This window comes from Manis pentadactyla, chromosome 4, assembly GCF_030020395.1.
Source record: "Manis pentadactyla isolate mManPen7 chromosome 4, mManPen7.hap1, whole genome shotgun sequence".
Lineage (NCBI taxonomy): Eukaryota > Metazoa > Chordata > Mammalia > Pholidota > Manidae > Manis > Manis pentadactyla.
The window spans coordinates 115,578,256-115,599,927 of NC_080022.1; positions in this window are offsets into that span (position 1 = coordinate 115,578,256).

Here is a 21,672-nt window from a genome sequence, read left to right on the forward strand (position 1 = left end):
CAGAATCACATATGCATCACACACAGAAAACATACAAAACCACATGAAAGCAAACAACCAAGAATAAAGGCAGATAGCACACTTTTCTAACACTGAACACCCCACTCACAACCGCACGCAGACACCCCACACGCATGTATACACGGGCACCTTTACGCAATGCGCGCACAAACACACACACACACACAACATAAAGTAAAAACACAACAGTCACAGGGCGCACACCAGACACAACAGAGCACATGTTTCTCCTAAAACACACAAGTCACATTTGCAAGAGTACATGCACCACGCACCGTGAGGAACACCAAACACAACCACACACAGGTGACATATCTCACTTCGCAAACATAACAAGCACCCTCACATCACAACTCAAACACAACCATACGCAAATCACAATCACATACGGAAAACACACACAAAACAAATCCCTAGGCAAAACACACACAACCCACAAAGAAGACAAAGAGCGCACATTGCATACACTACACTCTGCAAGCACAACCACGCACAGACACAAAACACGTACATCCTCACGCAGGAGCACAACGCAGAGCACACACACAACACAGAAACATGCGAAACAAGGGTCCCAAGACACAGACCACACACCTCAAGGCACATAACTGCTCACAAAACACACACGGAAAACACTGCACAGACTACGTACTGCACACACCATGAGACATACTGAACAAGCGAAACCGCACAGTCAACACTTCTGATATCACGTGCATAACTCAAACAGCCAAACACACACACACAACCTCTCTAACACAACCACACACAAATCACAAACTCCACACATAAGACGGACACAACACATACTAATAATCCACAGACTACTCCCCTATGACGCACTACACACAACACACACAGCCACAAGCAGGCAGTATAGAGCACACACAGGTGCACGCAGACAGCTCGAAAAATCACACCCAAAATACACACTCACAGAACACATCAGACGCAACGCAAAACTTACATCACACAGAATGCTCAAAATACAGAGACCACCCAACATCTATCCTGTATGTAACACACAGAAAGCATATAGACAGCGCTCACACAACCCAGAACACAGTACACAACAGAAAGCAGAAAGACCAGACGCAGTACACATGAAACACGACGACGGAAGGCAGACAACAGAAACACAACACACACACAAACACCAACGGATAACTCATAAAAAATGACAAGATATACAACACACAAAGAACCACTCAGTGCACAGAACACACAGCTCACGACCACACCCATGACACATTGCACGCCACACAGAGAAAGTATGCAGAACAATGTACTCAACAAGCAGCAAAGAACCCATAACACACATTGTACATTCACAACACACACCACATATACAAGCACCAGTAGAACACTCATAAAAAATGACAAAATGTACAACACACAAGGAACCGCTCAATGCACACAACTCACAACCACGCACGTCACACATTGCACGCCACACGGAGAAAATTACACAGAGCAGTGAACTCGACACGCAGTAAAGATCCCACACCACACGTAGTACCTACTCTACACACACAACATGGACAACACACACAAAATAAACAAGGCCCACAGATCACAGTCAACACAAGCCCAAACACACAAGAACACACAGCACACACAGCACAGCCAAACGGAATACACACAGAATCACAACACAAACACCACAAATCATTCACTACCGCATATCAACCACAAATACAGCACACTACACGAAAGAATTCCAGAAAGCACAACACGCACGGATCAAACACGCACAATACACAGTAATAAACACATAACACACAACGCACACAGCAAGACATAAAAAAAAGAAGCAGAAACGACACACAGCACACACAACACAACACACACAAAATGTGCATCACAACAGCGCAGACAACACTCACTACATACAACACTCGCAGAACATACAACACACCGGCCACACACAACACACATGGAGAGCACCAACACAACACATACAACGCACACGAAAAACACCCACAACACGCCAAAGAGTTTACATACAACCTCTCAACACACAAACATCGCCTCACCCTAAACAACAAACCCCACACACACCGAGCACATGACTGCACACAATACCCATGAACCACGGTTCTCAGAGTAAACACAACACACACAGTGAGGGACACTGACCAAGCATGACCACACACAGTACACACATCACAAATTACACTCAATACTCAAACAGCGAACCCCACACACCACCTGTCAAACACAAACCCACGGTAATCACAACCACATGCAGAACCCGCACCACACACAACACATGCGAAATGACATGGAAGAAATACACAAACCACAAAAGAACACCGAATTTATGAAACACATTTCACAGACTGCACACACCACACAAAACACACATAAAACATACAGCACACAGGGCCTCACAGAACGCACAATGCGAAGCACACAACCTACATACAAAGCACGTCAGACAGAGCACACAATTAATATCCCACTCAACACGTAAAGCACACAGAGGACACAACACAAAGCACAATATGCCAAACAGATTAGGATACACCCAACACACATGCAACTGAGAGCACAATACGTTGCACATCACGGAACACACGTGCGGTCCCATCACACACTAAACATGAAACAGAAAACCATTCACAGACCACATAACATTCCCGACCATGAACACAACACGCTACAAAAAAGACGCCAAACGTACGACACACAAAGACACACTCCAAGCACGCAACACCCAGCGCAGGACCGCCCACAAACACACCAGTCTCACAGCCCTCCACAGAGCAATACACACAGAACATACCCTACAAACAACAAAGTACCCAAACTGCACACCTCACAATCGCAACAGTCACAACACAGAAAGAACACAACACACGGGAAACACACGCTCAGACACATAAACACTGCCATGCACATTAAGCCAGCAGACCACAGACATCAGAGCTAAAAACACACCATAACGCAGCATGCAAAACGCAACACAACACAGAATACACACCCAATCACACAACAAACACCACAACCCATGCCCTACAGTATAAACAAAAGACGAACGACGCACTTCACACATGACACAAAACCCACAAACACAAAGGACCACACAGAAAGACGCACAACGCAAACATCGCACACAACACACACATTAAAAGAAACACATCAACACATTGCCGCAACACACAAAATAATACACAAATTACAGAGCAATACATCACACAACACACAAACATCACACACAATTTATACATCACACCTCATAACACACACAACACCCTGCAGTAACAACACAACACACAGACCGATGCAACCACTACATACCATACGTAAAGCCACACGCTCAAGGAATAACCACAATAAACTTAAGTAAACTCCCACAAACACAAAGACAGAGGACACACACAAACTCAGCACGCTAAAAGCACAACAGATGAAACAACATACAGCACAAACATCACAGGACATAAAGGCACACGATTCTCAGACACCACGGTTAGCCATATACACACCACACACACAATGAGGTACACGACACGAGCAAAACCACATACAGATAACACGTGTCCCCTCACACACTTAATCAATCACACACACAGCCTCTCAAACACAGCCAAACACGTATCAGAATCACATATGCATCACACACAGAAAACATACAAAACCACATGAAAGCAAACAACCAAGAATAAAGGCCGATAGCACACTTTTCTAACACTGAACACCCCACTCACAACCGCACGCAGACACCCCACACGCATGTATACACGGGCACCTTTACGCAATGCGCGCACAAACACACACACACACACAACATAAAGTAAAAACACAACAGTCACAGGGCGCACACCAGACACAACAGAGCACATGTTTCTCCTAAAACACACAAGTCACATTTGCAAGAGTACATGCACCACGCACCGTGAGGAACACCAAACACAACCACACACAGGTGACATATCTCACTTCGCAAACATAACAAGCACCCTCACATCACAACTCAAACACAACCATACGCAAATCACAATCACATACGGAAAACACACACAAAACAAATCCCTAGGCAAAACACACACAACCCACAAAGAAGACAAAGAGCGCACATTGCATACACTACACTCTGCAAGCACAACCACGCACAGACACAAAACACGTACATCCTCACGCAGGAGCACAACGCAGAGCACACACACAACACAGAAACATGCGAAACAAGGGTCCCAAGACACAGACCACACACCTCAAGGCACATAACTGCTCACAAAACACACACGGAAAACACTGCACAGACTACGTACTGCACACACCATGAGACATACTGAACAAGCGAAACCGCACAGTCAACACTTCTGATATCACGTGCATAACTCAAACAGCCAAACACACACACACAACCTCTCTAACACAACCACACACAAATCACAAACTCCACACATAAGACGGACACAACACATACTAATAATCCACAGACTACTCCCCTATGACGCACTACACACAACACACACAGCCACAAGCAGGCAGTATAGAGCACACACAGGTGCACGCAGACAGCTCGAAAAATCACACCCAAAATACACACTCACAGAACACATCAGACGCAACGCAAAACTAACATCACACAGAATGCTCAAAATACAGAGACCACCCAACATCTATCCTGTATGTAACACACAGAAAGCATATAGACAGCGCTCACACAACCCAGAACACAGTACACAACAGAAAGCAGAAAGACCAGACGCAGTACACATGAAACACGACGACGGAAGGCAGACAACAGAAACACAACACACACACAAACACCAACGGATAACTCATAAAAAATGACAAGATATACAACACACAAAGAACCACTCAGTGCACAGAACACACAGCTCACGACCACACCCATGACACATTGCACGCCACACAGAGAAAGTATGCAGAACAATGTACTCAACAAGCAGCAAAGAACCCATAACACACATTGTACATTCACAACACACACCACATATACAAGCACCAGTAGAACACTCATAAAAAATGACAAAATGTACAACACACAAGGAACCGCTCAATGCACACAACTCACAACCACGCACGTCACACATTGCACGCCACACGGAGAAAATTACACAGAGCAGTGAACTCGACACGCAGTAAAGATCCCACACCACACGTAGTACCTACTCTACACACACAACATGGACAACACACACAAAATAAACAAGGCCCACAGATCACAGTCAACACAAGCCCAAACACACAAGAACACACAGCACACACAGCACAGCCAAACGGAATACACACAGAATCACAACACAAACACCACAAATCATTCACTACCGCATATCAACCACAAATACAGCACACTACACGAAAGAATTCCAGAAAGCACAACACGCACGGATCAAACACGCACAATACACAGTAATAAACACATAACACACAACGCACACAGCAAGACATAAAAAAAAGAAGCAGAAACGACACACAGCACACACAACACAACACACACAAAATGTGCATCACAACAGCGCAGACAACACTCACTACATACAACACTCGCAGAACATACAACACACCGGCCACACACAACACACATGGAGAGCGCCAACACAACACATACAACGCACACGAAAAACACCCACAACACGCCAAAGAGTTTACATACAACCTCTCAACACACAAACATCGCCTCACCCTAAACAACAAACCCCACACACACCGAGCACATGACTGCACACAATACCCATGAACCACGGTTCTCAGAGTAAACACAACACACACAGTGAGGGACACTGACCAAGCATGACCACACACAGTACACACATCACAAATTACACTCAATACTCAAACAGCGAACCCCACACACCACCTGTCAAACACAAACCCACGGTAATCACAACCACATGCAGAACCCGCACCACACACAACACATGCGAAATGACATGGAAGAAATACACAAACCACAAAAGAACACCGAATTTATGAAACACATTTCACAGACTGCACACACCACACAAAACACACATAAAACATACAGCACACAGGGCCTCACAGAACGCACAATGCGAAGCACACAACCTACATACAAAGCACGTCAGACAGAGCACACAATTAATATCCCACTCAACACGTAAAGCACACAGAGGACACAACACAAAGCACAATATGCCAAACAGATTAGGATACACCCAACACACATGCAACTGAGAGCACAATACGTTGCACATCACGGAACACACGTGCGGTCCCATCACACACTAAACATGAAACAGAAAACCATTCACAGACCACATAACATTCCCGACCATGAACACAACACGCTACAAAAAAGACGCCAAACGTACGACACACAAAGACACACTCCAAGCACGCAACACCCAGCGCAGGACCGCCCACAAACACACCAGTCTCACAGCCCTCCACAGAGCAATACACACAGAACATACCCTACAAACAACAAAGTACCCAAACTGCACACCTCACAATCGCAACAGTCACAACACAGAAAGAACACAACACACGGGAAACACACGCTCAGACACATAAACACTGCCATGCACATTAAGCCAGCAGACCACAGACATCAGAGCTAAAAACACACCATAACGCAGCATGCAAAACGCAACACAACACAGAATACACACCCAATCACACAACAAACACCACAACCCATGCCCTACAGTATAAACAAAAGACGAACGACGCACTTCACACATGACACAAAACCCACAAACACAAAGGACCACACAGAAAGACGCACAACGCAAACATCGCACACAACACACACATTAAAAGAAACACATCAACACATTGCCGCAACACACAAAATAATACACAAATTACAGAGCAATACATCACACAACACACAAACATCACACACAATTTATACATCACACCTCATAACACACACAACAACCTGCAGTAACAACACAACACACAGACCGATGCAACCACTACATACCATACGTAAAGCCACACGCTCAAGGAATAACCACAATAAACTTAAGTAAACTCCCACAAACACAAAGACAGAGGACACACACAAACTCAGCACGCTAAAAGCACAACAGATGAAACAACATACAGCACAAACATCACAGGACATAAAGGCACACGATTCTCAGACACCACGGTTAGCCATATACACACCACACACACAATGAGGTACACGACACGAGCAAAACCACATACAGATAACACGTGTCCCCTCACACACTTAATCAATCACACACACAGCCTCTCAAACACAGCCAAACACGTATCAGAATCACATATGCATCACACACAGAAAACATACAAAACCACATGAAAGCAAACAACCAAGAATAAAGGCCGATAGCACACTTTTCTAACACTGAACACCCCACTCACAACCGCACGCAGACACCCCACACGCATGTATACACGGGCACCTTTACGCAATGCGCGCACAAACACACACACACACACAACATAAAGTAAAAACACAACAGTCACAGGGCGCACACCAGACACAACAGAGCACATGTTTCTCCTAAAACACACAAGTCACATTTGCAAGAGTACATGCACCACGCACCGTGAGGAACACCAAACACAACCACACACAGGTGACATATCTCACTTCGCAAACATAACAAGCACCCTCACATCACAACTCAAACACAACCATACGCAAATCACAATCACATACGGAAAACACACACAAAACAAATCCCTAAGCAAAACACACACAACCCACAAAGAAGACAAAGAGCGCACATTGCATACACTACACTCTGCAAGCACAACCACGCACAGACACAAAACACGTACATCCTCACGCAGGAGCACAACGCAGAGCACACACACAACACAGAAACATGCGAAACAAGGGTCCCAAGACACAGACCACACACCTCAAGGCACATAACTGCTCACAAAACACACACGGAAAACACTGCACAGACTACGTACTGCACACACCATGAGACATACTGAACAAGCGAAACCGCACAGTCAACACTTCTGATATCACGTGCATAACTCAAACAGCCAAACACACACACACAACCTCTCTAACACAACCACACACAAATCACAAACTCCACACATAAGACGGACACAACACATACTAATAATCCACAGACTACTCCCCTATGACGCACTACACACAACACACACAGCCACAAGCAGGCAGTATAGAGCACACACAGGTGCACGCAGACAGCTCGAAAAATCACACCCAAAATACACACTCACAGAACACATCAGACGCAACGCAAAACTAACATCACACAGAATGCTCAAAATACAGAGACCACCCAACATCTATCCTGTATGTAACACACAGAAAGCATATAGACAGCGCTCACACAACCCAGAACACAGTACACAACAGAAAGCAGAAAGACCAGACGCAGTACACATGAAACACGACGACGGAAGGCAGACAACAGAAACACAACACACACACAAACACCAACGGATAACTCATAAAAAATGACAAGATATACAACACACAAAGAACCACTCAGTGCACAGAACACACAGCTCACGACCACACCCATGACACATTGCACGCCACACAGAGAAAGTATGCAGAACAATGTACTCAACAAGCAGCAAAGAACCCATAACACACATTGTACATTCACAACACACACCACATATACAAGCACCAGTAGAACACTCATAAAAAATGACAAAATGTACAACACACAAGGAACCGCTCAATGCACACAACTCACAACCACGCACGTCACACATTGCACGCCACACGGAGAAAATTACACAGAGCAGTGAACTCGACACGCAGTAAAGATCCCACACCACACGTAGTACCTACTCTACACACACAACATGGACAACACACACAAAATAAACAAGGCCCACAGATCACAGTCAACACAAGCCCAAACACACAAGAACACACAGCACACACAGCACAGCCAAACGGAATACACACAGAATCACAACACAAACACCACAAATCATTCACTACCACATATCAACCACAAATACAGCACACTACACGAAAGAATTCCAGAAAGCACAACACGCACGGATCAAACACGCACAATACACAGTAATAAACACATAACACACAACGCACACAGCAAGACATAAAAAAAAGAAGCAGAAACGACACACAGCACACACAACACAACACACACAAAATGTGCATCACAACAGCGCAGACAACACTCACTACATACAACACTCGCAGAACATACAACACACCGGCCACACACAACACACATGGAGAGCGCCAACACAACACATACAACGCACACGAAAAACACCCACAACACGCCAAAGAGTTTACATACAACCTCTCAACACACAAACATCGCCTCACCCTAAACAACAAACCCCACACACACCGAGCACATGACTGCACACAATACCCATGAACCACGGTTCTCAGAGTAAACACAACACACACAGTGAGGGACACTGACCAAGCATGACCACACACAGTACACACATCACAAATTACACTCAATACTCAAACAGCGAACCCCACACACCACCTGTCAAACACAAACCCACGGTAATCACAACCACATGCAGAACCCGCACCACACACAACACATGCGAAATGACATGGAAGAAATACACAAACCACAAAAGAACACCGAATTTATGAAACACATTTCACAGACTGCACACACCACACAAAACACACATAAAACATACAGCACACAGGGCCTCACAGAACGCACAATGCGAAGCACACAACCTACATACAAAGCACGTCAGACAGAGCACACAATTAATATCCCACTCAACACGTAAAGCACACAGAGGACACAACACAAAGCACAATATGCCAAACAGATTAGGATACACCCAACACACATGCAACTGAGAGCACAATACGTTGCACATCACGGAACACACGTGCGGTCCCATCACACACTAAACATGAAACAGAAAACCATTCACAGACCACATAACATTCCCGACCATGAACACAACACGCTACAAAAAAGACGCCAAACGTACGACACACAAAGACACACTCCAAGCACGCAACACCCAGCGCAGGACCGCCCACAAACACACCAGTCTCACAGCCCTCCACAGAGCAATACACACAGAACATACCCTACAAACAACAAAGTACCCAAACTGCACACCTCACAATCGCAACAGTCACAACACAGAAAGAACACAACACACGGGAAACACACGCTCAGACACATAAACACTGCCATGCACATTAAGCCAGCAGACCACAGACATCAGAGCTAAAAACACACCATAACGCAGTATGCAAAACGCAACACAACACAGAATACACACCCAATCACACAACAAACACCACAACCCATGCCCTACAGTATAAACAAAAGACGAACGACGCACTTCACACATGACACAAAACCCACAAACACAAAGGACCACACAGAAAGACGCACAACGCAAACATCGCACACAACACACACATTAAAAGAAACACATCAACACATTGCCGCAACACACAAAATAATACACAAATTACAGAGCAATACATCACACAACACACAAACATCACACACAATTTATACATCACACCTCATAACACACACAACAACCTGCAGTAACAACACAACACACAGACCGATGCAACCACTACATACCATACGTAAAGCCACACGCTCAAGGAATAACCACAATAAACTTAAGTAAACTCCCACAAACACAAAGACAGAGGACACACACAAACTCAGCACGCTAAAAGCACAACAGATGAAACAACATACAGCACAAACATCACAGGACATAAAGGCACACGATTCTCAGACACCACGGTTAGCCATATACACACCACACACACAATGAGGTACACGACACGAGCAAAACCACATACAGATAACACGTGTCCCCTCACACACTTAATCAATCACACACACAGCCTCTCAAACACAGCCAAACACGTATCAGAATCACATATGCATCACACACAGAAAACATACAAAACCACATGAAAGCAAACAACCAAGAATAAAGGCAGATAGCACACTTTTCTAACACTGAACACCCCACTCACAACCGCACGCAGACACCCCACACGCATGTATACACGGGCACCTTTACGCAATGCGCGCACAAACACACACACACACACAACATAAAGTAAAAACACAACAGTCACAGGGCGCACACCAGACACAACAGAGCACATGTTTCTCCTAAAACACACAAGTCACATTTGCAAGAGTACATGCACCACGCACCGTGAGGAACACCAAACACAACCACACACAGGTGACATATCTCACTTCGCAAACATAACAAGCACCCTCACATCACAACTCAAACACAACCATACGCAAATCACAATCACATACGGAAAACACACACAAAACAAATCCCTAAGCAAAACACACACAACCCACAAAGAAGACAAAGAGCGCACATTGCATACACTACACTCTGCAAGCACAACCACGCACAGACACAAAACACGTACATCCTCACGCAGGAGCACAACGCAGAGCACACACACAACACAGAAACATGCGAAACAAGGGTCCCAAGACACAGACCACACACCTCAAGGCACATAACTGCTCACAAAACACACACGGAAAACACTGCACAGACTACGTACTGCACACACCATGAGACATACTGAACAAGCGAAACCGCACAGTCAACACTTCTGATATCACGTGCATAACTCAAACAGCCAAACACACACACACAACCTCTCTAACACAACCACACACAAATCACAAACTCCACACATAAGACGGACACAACACATACTAATAATCCACAGACTACTCCCCTATGACGCACTACACACAACACACACAGCCACAAGCAGGCAGTATAGAGCACACACAGGTGCACGCAGACAGCTCGAAAAATCACACCCAAAATACACACTCACAGAACACATCAGACGCAACGCAAAACTAACATCACACAGAATGCTCAAAATACAGAGACCACCCAACATCTATCCTGTATGTAACACACAGAAAGCATATAGACAGCGCTCACACAACCCAGAACACAGTACACAACAGAAAGCAGAAAGACCAGACGCAGTACACATGAAACACGACGACGGAAGGCAGACAACAGAAACACAACACACACACAAACACCAACGGATAACTCATAAAAAATGACAAGATATACAACACACAAAGAACCACTCAGTGCACAGAACACACAGCTCACGACCACACCCATGACACATTGCACGCCACACAGAGAAAGTATGCAGAACAATGTACTCAACAAGCAGCAAAGAACCCATAACACACATTGTACATTCACAACACACACCACATATACAAGCACCAGTAGAACACTCATAAAAAATGACAAAATGTACAACACACAAGGAACCGCTCAATGCACACAACTCACAACCACGCACGTCACACATTGCACGCCACACGGAGAAAATTACACAGAGCAGTGAACTCGACACGCAGTAAAGATCCCACACCACACGTAGTACCTACTCTACACACACAACATGGACAACACACACAAAATAAACAAGGCCCACAGATCACAGTCAACACAAGCCCAAACACACAAGAACACACAGCACACACAGCACAGCCAAACGGAATACACACAGAATCACAACACAAACACCACAAATCATTCACTACCGCATATCAACCACAAATACAGCACACTACACGAAAGAATTCCAGAAAGCACAACACGCACGGATCAAACACGCACAATACACAGTAATAAACACATAACACACAACGCACACAGCAAGACATAAAAAAAAGAAGCAGAAACGACACACAGCACACACAACACAACACACACAAAATGTGCATCACAACAGCGCAGACAACACTCACTACATACAACACTCGCAGAACATACAACACACCGGCCACACACAACACACATGGAGAGCACCAACACAACACATACAACGCACACGAAAAACACCCACAACACGCCAAAGTTTACATACAACCTCTCAACACACAAACATCGCCTCACCCTAAACAACAAACCCCACCCACACCGAGCACATGACTGCACACAATACCCATGAACCACGGTTCTCAGAGTAAACACAACACACACAGTGAGGGACACTGACCAAGCATGACCACACACAGTACACACATCACAAATTACACTCAATACTCAAACAGCGAACCCCACACACCACCTGTCAAACACAAACCCACGGTAATCACAACCACATGCAGAACCCGCACCACACACAACACATGCGAAATGACATGGAAGAAATACACAAACCACAAAAGAACACCGAATTTATGAAACACATTTCACAGACTGCACACACCACACAAAACACACATAAAACATACAGCACACAGGGCCTCACAGAACGCACAATGCGAAGCACACAACCTACATACAAAGCACGTCAGACAGAGCACACAATTAATATCCCACTCAACACGTAAAGCACACAGAGGACACAACACAAAGCACAATATGCCAAACAGATTAGGATACACCCAACACACATGCAACTGAGAGCACAATACGTTGCACATCACGGAACACACGTGCGGTCCCATCACACACTAAACATGAAACAGAAAACCATTCACAGACCACATAACATTCCCGACCATGAACACAACACGCTACAAAAAAGACGCCAAACGTACGACACACAAAGACACACTCCAAGCACGCAACACCCAGCGCAGGACCGCCCACAAACACACCAGTCTCACAGCCCTCCACAGAGCAATACACACAGAACATACCCTACAAACAACAAAGTACCCAAACTGCACACCTCACAATCGCAACAGTCACAACACAGAAAGAACACAACACACGGGAAACACACGCTCAGACACATAAACACTGCCATGCACATTAAGCCAGCAGACCACAGACATCAGAGCTAAAAACACACCATAACGCAGCATGCAAAACGCAACACAACACAGAATACACACCCAATCACACAACAAACACCACAACCCATGCCCTACAGTATAAACAAAAGACGAACGACGCACTTCACACATGACACAAAACCCACAAACACAAAGGACCACACAGAAAGACGCACAACGCAAACATCGCACACAACACACACATTAAAAGAAACACATCAACACATTGCCGCAACACACAAAATAATACACAAATTACAGAGCAATACATCACACAACACACAAACATCACACACAATTTATACATCACACCTCATAACACACACAACAACCTGCAGTAACAACACAACACACAGACCGATGCAACCACTACATACCATACGTAAAGCCACACGCTCAAGGAATAACCACAATAAACTTAAGTAAACTCCCACAAACACAAAGACAGAGGACACACACAAACTCAGCATGCTAAAAGCACAACAGATGAAACAACATACAGCACAAACATCACAGGACATAAAGGCACACGATTCTCAGACACCACGGTTAGCCATATACACACCACACACACAATGAGGTACACGACACGAGCAAAACCACATACAGATAACACGTGTCCCCTCACACACTTAATCAATCACACACACAGCCTCTCAAACACAGCCAAACACGTATCAGAATCACATATGCATCACACACAGAAAACATACAAAACCACATGAAAGCAAACAACCAAGAATAAAGGCCGATAGCACACTTTTCTAACACTGAACACCCCACTCACAACCGCACGCAGACACCCCACACGCATGTATACACGGGCACCTTTACGCAATGCGCGCACAAACACACACACACACACAACATAAAGTAAAAACACAACAGTCACAGGGCGCACACCAGACACAACAGAGCACATGTTTCTCCTAAAACACACAAGTCACATTTGCAAGAGTACATGCACCACGCACCGTGAGGAACACCAAACACAACCACACACAGGTGACATATCTCACTTCGCAAACATAACAAGCACCCTCACATCACAACTCAAACACAACCATACGCAAATCACAATCACATACGGAAAACACACACAAAACAAATCCCTAGGCAAAACACACACAACCCACAAAGAAGACAAAGAGCGCACATTGCATACACTACACTCTGCAAGCACAACCACGCACAGACACAAAACACGTACATCCTCACGCAGGAGCACAACGCAGAGCACACACACAACACAGAAACACGCGAAACAAGGGTCCCAAGACACAGACCACACACCTCAAGGCACATAACTGCTCACAAAACACACACGGAAAACACTGCACAGACTACGTACTGCACACACCATGAGACATACTGAACAAGCGAAACCGCACAGTCAACACTTCTGATATCACGTGCATAACTCAAACAGCCAAACACACACACACAACCTCTCTAACACAACCACACACAAATCACAAACTCCACACATAAGACGGACACAACACATACTAATAATCCACAGACTACTCCCCTATGACGCACTACACACAACACACACAGCCACAAGCAGGCAGTATAGAGCACACACAGGTGCACGCAGACAGCTCGAAAAATCACACCCAAAATACACACTCACAGAACACATCAGACGCAACGCAAAACTAACATCACACAGAATGCTCAAAATACAGAGACCACCCAACATCTATCCTGTATGTAACACACAGAAAGCATATAGACAGCGCTCACACAACCCAGAACACAGTACACAACAGAAAGCAGAAAGACCAGACGCAGTACACATGAAACACGACGACGGAAGGCAGACAACAGAAACACAACACACACACAAACACCAACGGATAACTCATAAAAAATGACAAGATATACAACACACAAAGAACCACTCAGTGCACAGAACACACAGCTCACGACCACACCCATGACACATTGCACGCCACACAGAGAAAGTATGCAGAACAATGTACTCAACAAGCAGCAAAGAACCCATAACACACATTGTACATTCACAACACACACCACATATACAAGCACCAGTAGAACACTCATAAAAAATGACAAAATGTACAACACACAAGGAACCGCTCAATGCACACAACTCACAACCACGCACGTCACACATTGCACGCCACACGGAGAAAATTACACAGAGCAGTGAACTCGACACGCAGTAAAGATCCCACACCACACGTAGTACCTACTCTACACACACAACATGGACAACACACACAAAATAAACAAGGCCCACAGATCACAGTCAACACAAGCCCAAACACACAAGAACACACAGCACACACAGCACAGCCAAACGGAATACACACAGAATCACAACACAAACACCACAAATCATTCACTACCGCATATCAACCACAAATACAGCACACTACACGAAAGAATTCCAGAAAGCACAACACGCACGGATCAAACACGCACAATACACAGTAATAAACCCATAACACACAACGCACACAGCAAGACATAAAAAAAAGAAGCAGAAACGACACACAGCACACACAACACAACACACACAAAATGTGCATCACAACAGCGCAGACAACACTCACTACATACAACACTCGCAGAACATACAACACACCGGCCACACACAACACACATGGAGAGCACCAACACAACACATACAACGCACACGAAAAACACCCACAACACGCCAAAGTTTACATACAACCTCTCAACACACAAACATCGCCTCACCCTAAACAACAAACCCCACCCACACCGAGCACATGACTGCACACAATACCCATGAACCACGGTTCTCAGAGTAAACACAACACACACAGTGAGGGACACTGACCAAGCATGACCACACACAGTACACACATCACAAATTACACTCAATACTCAAACAGCGAACCCCACACACCACCTGTCAAACACAAACCCACGGTAATCACAACCACATGCAGAACCCGCACCACACACAACACATGCGAAATGACATGGAAGAAATACACAAACCACAAAAGAACACCGAATTTATGAAACACATTTCACAGACTGCACACACCACACAAAACACACATAAAACATACAGCACACAGGGCCTCACAGAACGCACAATGCGAAGCACACAACCTACATACAAAGCACGTCAGACAGAGCACACAATTAATATCCCACTCAACACGTAAAGCACACAGAGGACACAACACAAAGCACAATATGCCAAACAGATTAGGATACACCCAACACACATGCAACTGAGAGCACAATACGTTGCACATCACGGAACACACGTGCGGTCCCATCACACACTAAACATGAAACAGAAAACCATTCACAGACCACATAACATTCCCGACCATGAACACAACACGCTACAAAAAAGACGCCAAACGTACGACACACAAAGACACACTCCAAGCACGCAACACCCAGCGCAGGACCGCCCACAAACACACCAGTCTCACAGCCCTCCACAGAGCAATACACACAGAACATACCCTACAAACAACAAAGTACCCAAACTGCACACCTCACAATCGCAACAGTCACAACACAGAAAGAACACAACAAACGGGAAACACACGCTCAGACACATAAACACTGCTATGCACATTAAGCCAGCAGACCACAGACATCAGAGCTAAAAACACACCATAACGCAGTATGCAAAACGCAACATAACACAGAATACACACCCAATCACACAACAAACACCACAACCCATGCCCTACAGTATAAACAAAAGACGAACGACGCACTTCACACATGACACAAAACCCACAAACACAAAGGACCACACAGAAAGACGCACAACGCAAACATCGCACACAACACACACATTAAAAGAAACACATCAACACATTGCCGCAACACACAAAATAATACACAAATTACAGAGCAATACATCACACAACACACAAACATCACACACAATTTATACATCACACCTCATAACACACACAACAACCTGCAGTAACAACACAACACACAGACCGATGCAACCACTACATACCATACATAAAGCCACACGCTCAAGGAATAACCACAATAAACTTAAGTAAACTCCCACAAACACAAAGACAGAGGACACACACAAACTCAGCACGCTAAAAGCACAACAGATGAAACAACATACAGCACAAACATCACAGGACATAAAGGCACACGATTCTCAGACACCACGGTTAGCCATATACACACCACACACACAATGAGGTACACGACACGAGCAAAACCACATACAGATAACACGTGTCCCCTCACACACTTAATCAATCACACACACAGCCTCTCAAACACAGCCAAACACGTATCAGAATCACATATGCATCACACACAGAAAACATACAAAACCACATGAAAGCAAACAACCAAGAATAAAGGCCGATAGCACACTTTTCTAACACTGAACACCCCACTCACAACCGCACGCAGACACCCCACACGCATGTATACACGGGCACCTTTACGCAATGCGCGCACAAACACACACACACACACAACATAAAGTAAAAACACAACAGTCACAGGGCGCACACCAGACACAACAGAGCACATGTTTCTCCTAAAACACACAAGTCACATTTGCAAGAGTACATGCACCACGCACCGTGAGGAACACCAAACACAACCACACACAGGTGACATATCTCACTTCGCAAACATAACAAGCACCCTCACATCACAACTCAAACACAACCATACGCAAATCACAATCACATACGGAAAACACACACAAAACAAATCCCTAGGCAAAACACACACAACCCACAAAGAAGACAAAGAGCGCACATTGCATACACTACACTCTGCAAGCACAACCACGCACAGACACAAAACACGTACATCCTCACGCAGGAGCACAACGCAGAGCACACACACAACACAGAAACACGCGAAACAAGGGTCCCAAGACACAGACCACACACCTCAAGGCACATAACTGCTCACAAAACACACACGGAAAACACTGCACAGACTACGTACTGCACACACCATGAGACATACTGAACAAGCGAAACCGCACAGTCAACACTTCTGATATCACGTGCATAACTCAAACAGCCAAACACACACACACAACCTCTCTAACACAACCACACACAAATCACAAACTCCACACATAAGACGGACACAACACATACTAATAATCCACAGACTACTCCCCTATGACGCACTACACACAACACACACAGCCACAAGCAGGCAGTATAGAGCACACACAGGTGCACGCAGACAGCTCGAAAAATCACACCCAAAATACACACTCACAGAACACATCAGACGCAACGCAAAACTAACATCACACAGAATGCTCAAAATACAGAGACCACCCAACATCTATCCTGTATGTAACACACAGAAAGCATATAGACAGCGCTCACACAACCCAGAACACAGTACACAACAGAAAGCAGAAAGACCAGACGCAGTACACATGAAACACGACGACGGAAGGCAGACAACAGAAACACAACACACACACAAACACCAACGGATAACTCATAAAAAATGACAAGATATACAACACACAAAGAACCACTCAGTGCACAGAACACACAGCTCACGACCACACCCATGACACATTGCACGCCACACAGAGAAAGTATGCAGAACAATGTACTCAACAAGCAGCAAAGAACCCATAACACACATTGTACATTCACAACACACACCACATATACAAGCACCAGTAGAACACTCATAAAAAATGACAAAATGTACAACACACAAGGAACCGCTCAATGCACACAACTCACAACCACGCACGTCACACATTGCACGCCACACGGAGAAAATTACACAGAGCAGTGAACTCGACACGCAGTAAAGATCCCACACCACACGTAGTACCTACTCTACACACACAACATGGACAACACACACAAAATAAACAAGGCCCACAGATCACAGTCAACACAAGCCCAAACACACAAGAACACACAGCACACACAGCACAGCCAAACGGAATACACACAGAATCACAACACAAACACCACAAATCATTCACTACCGCATATCAACCACAAATACAGCACACTACACGAAAGAATTCCAGAAAGCACAACACGCACGGATCAAACACGCACAATACACAGTAATAAACCCATAACACACAACGCACACAGCAAGACATAAAAAAAAGAAGCAGAAACGACACACAGCACACACAACACAACACACACAAAATGTGCATCACAACAGCGCAGACAACACTCACTACATACAACACTCGCAGAACATACAACACACCGGCCACACACAACACACATGGAGAGCACCAACACAACACATACAACGCACACGAAAAACACCCACAACACGCCAAAGAGTTTACATACAACCTCTCAACACACAAACATCGCCTCACCCTAAACAACAAACCCCACACACACCGAGCACATGACTGCACACAATACCCATGAACCACGGTTCTCAGAGTAAACACAACACACACAGTGAGGGACACTGACCAAGCATGACCACACACAGTACACACATCACAAATTACACTCAATACTCAAACAGCGAACCCCACACACCACCTGTCAAACACAAACCCACGGTAATCACAACCACATGCAGAACCCGCACCACACACAACACATGCGAAATGACATGGAAGAAATACACAAACCACAAAAGAACACCGAATTTATGAAACACATTTCACAGACTGCACACACCACACAAAACACACATAAAACATACAGCACACAGGGCCTCACAGAACGCACAATGCGAAGCACACAACCTACATACAAAGCACGTCAGACAGAGCACACAATTAATATCCCACTCAACACGTAAAGCACACAGAGGACACAACACAAAGCACAATATGCCAAACAGATTAGGATACACCCAACACACATGCAACTGAGAGCACAATACGTTGCACATCACGGAACACACGTGCGGTCCCATCACACACTAAACATGAAACAGAAAACCATTCACAGACCACATAACATTCCCGACCGTGAACACAACATGCTACAAAAAAGTCGCCAAACGTACGACACACAAAGACACACTCCAAGCACGCAACACCCAGCGCAGGACCGCCCACAGACACACCAGTCTCACGGCCATCCACAGAGCAATACACACAGAACATACCCTACAAACAACAAAGTACCCAAACTGCACACCTCACAATCGCAACAGTCACAACACAGAAAGAACACAACACACGGGAAACACACGCTCAGACACATAAACACTGCCATGCACATTAAGCCAGCAGACCACAGACATCAGAGCTAAAAACACACCATAACGCAGTATGCAAAACGCAACACAACACAGAATACACACCCAATCACACAACAAACACCACAACCCATGCCCTACAGTATAAACAAAAGACGAACGACGCACTTCACACATGACACAAAACCCACAAACACAAAGGACCACACAGAAAGACGCACAACGCAAACATCGCACACAACACACACATTAAAAGAAACACATCAACACATTGCCGCAACACACAAAATAATACACAAATTACAGAGCAATACATCACACAACACACAAACATCACACACAATTTATACATCACACCTCATAACACACACAACAACCTGCAGTAACAACACAACACACAGACCGATGCAACCACTACATACCATACATAAAGCCACACGCTCAAGGAATAACCACAATAAACTTAAGTAAACTCCCACAAACACAAAGACAGAGGACACACACAAACTCAGCACGCTAAAAGCACAACAGATGAAACAACATACAGCACAAACATCACAGGACATAAAGGCACACGATTCTCAGACACCACGGTTAGCCATATACACACCACACACACAATGAGGTACACGACACGAGCAAAACCACA